Raw genomic sequence first — 2,520 nt, 5'->3', positions numbered from 1 at the left:
AGTGGTATCTCCTTCCTTGAAGTCGATTTTCTTGGTCTCTATCGCGGCCTTGAATGAGGTTTTCTGTTCGGAGATCTGCTTCTTGGTGGTATGTATCTCTTTCGGATCCACCGCGGTTCTGTAGCCTTGTAGCTCCTCTCCAGATATCACAGACTCTACGAAGGCGGCTTCGCCCAACTCGCACTCGTGAGCCTTCTTGTAGTCTCTGGATATGGTAATCATACCATTGGGACCCGGGATCTTGAGCTTGTTGTAGATGTAGCACGCTCTAGCTTGCGTGAAACTTGTGGTAGGTGGGCCTGCCGAAGATGACATGGTAGGAGCTCTTGAAGGGCATGACCTCGAACATGATTTTTTCTTCGCGGAAATTATTGATATCGCTGAAGGCCACAGGAAGTCTGATGCTGCCAAGGGAATTTTCCTTTTTACCCGGAACCACACCATGAAATTCAGTGGTGCTGTGTTTGAGCTGTTCCTTGGTAAGGTTCATCCACTCCAGAGTCTCCAGGTACAATGATGTTCAAGCTGGCTCCGCCGTCCATGAGGCACTTGGAGAAATCATACCCATCAATGCGGGGACTTACAACCAAGGCGTAGCATTCTTTCGGGATGACAGTAGGATGATCCTGTCTGTCAAACGTACACGGAGTTTCCGACCACCTGACATACTGCGGCACATCTGGAACTGTGGCGTTTAGGATCCGGAGAGTTGACTTGCTGGCGCGGACTGTTGGAGTTCCGAGGAAGGTGTGGTACGCTCCCGCGCTCTTTTTGACAACGGGGTTGGGTTTAGCTGCGGATCCTTCCTTGGGATCCGGCGAAGCATCATCCTCATCCATTGCCTCGGAACTGTCTTCCTCTTTGTCCTTGTTCTTGCCCTTGCATCCTTTACCGCGTGGGCGGTGCTTCCGGGCTCGCTTGTTTCCTGCTTCCGGGTCATTTTTTAGATCGTTGATCCACTTGCAGTTGCGGTTAGTGTGAGTGGACTTCCCCGTAGCCGGATCCAGATGGGCCAGGCTGGGCATGTCTCTGTACTCTTCATAGGTTTGGGGGCGCGGGTTTCAGCAGCGGTGACTTCATCACCACGCTGCTGGCCCCTGCCGGCTCCGCCTCCGCGACCGCGGCCTCTTCCGCCTCCTTGACCTCCGCGTTGGAAAGCCATGGCGACCATCTCGGATTCGCCACTCTTCTGGTCATCAGGGGGATTCTTCCGCTTAGTGCCGCTGTTGTTACCATTATCACGGTTCTTCTTCTGCTGATGCAGGTGAATTGCTGTAGCTACGAGATCTCCGCTTGCGTCGTCATCGGCGGCAGTGTGATCGCTGGCAATGGTGATCATGTCATCCAAAGTCAGTTTATTTGCATTGACCAAGCAAGTGAGCTTGTGCCGCAGTAGTCCTCCTCTCTGCAATCCACCTATGAAGGCGTGCATGGCTGTGCGATTATCAACGTTTTCGCACTCATTCCTGGTTGCCAACCATCGTGTGAGTCGCTTGTCGTGGCAGGTCTCTTGTAGGTACCCCTAAAGTGCTTTTCGAAGGCGGTCTTCAGGTCAAACCAGCAAAAGATGGATTTCTTCTCGAGGTCGCTGAGCCAGATCCAGGCTGGACCTACAAGGTACAGCTGAAGCAAGCGGCAAGCGATGTTAGGAGTTCCTCCGGCGAAGGTCACTGCATTGCAGTAATCTTCGATCCAGGTATCTGGCCTTTCGGTGCCATCATAGTTCTTCAGGTTTCCGGGTAGCTTGAGGTTCATCCTTGGCTTTGGTTCCTCTCGAATCATCCTGCCAAAGCATTTTGGGCCAATGTAGTCAGTTTTGTATTCATTGAGACGTTCCCGCGCATCACGCGAGCCATTGCGGGGGGTTTTTGAACGTGAGCGAGATCTCCGGCCGCCGCCTCCACCTCCGCCTCCACCGCTAAGTGGTGGGGAGGGAGACCTGCGAGGGGGTCGATGCGACCTTTTGCTTCCGCCTTCTGATTCCCCTCGTGCTTCGCGGTGCTGACTCTGGCTTCCGTGGCTGCCCTCACCATGGTGCTGGCTGCCATCGTCATTCCGGCGTCTGCGAGGCTCCGGTTCACGCTCCTCGTCTGACTCCTCCTAGGCTCGGGCTCACGATCAGTGTTCCGGCTTCGGCGGGGTTCTGGTGTACGCTCCCTGTTCCTATTCCTTGGAGGATGCTCGTTGTCGCGGATATTTATTCCACCAGGCCGATGGGGTCTGATGTTTCAGGCTGGACTACGGCGACGAGGGAGTGGGGGACGCGGATATCCGTTGGGCGGAGGTGACGGGTTGCGGTACTTGTCCCTACCAGTGTACATTGCATCCTTTCCCTTTTTCGGATCTGACGGAGGCGTCTTTGATGGCACGTGGATTGGATTTGGGTGTTCTCTGGTTTTCCTTCTGCGTTCCGAGGATCCGGTTCGCGATTCATCATCGCGATGGCGATTATCATAGACGTCCTTCTGCGCGGTAGAGATGCAATGATCCGGGTTGGATTCCAACCTGCGTGAAGTGTCT

This window comes from Lolium perenne, chromosome 2 (assembly GCF_019359855.2).
Source record: "Lolium perenne isolate Kyuss_39 chromosome 2, Kyuss_2.0, whole genome shotgun sequence".
Taxonomy (NCBI): domain Eukaryota; kingdom Viridiplantae; phylum Streptophyta; class Magnoliopsida; order Poales; family Poaceae; genus Lolium; species Lolium perenne.
Note: the sequence above shows the minus strand (reverse complement) of the source record.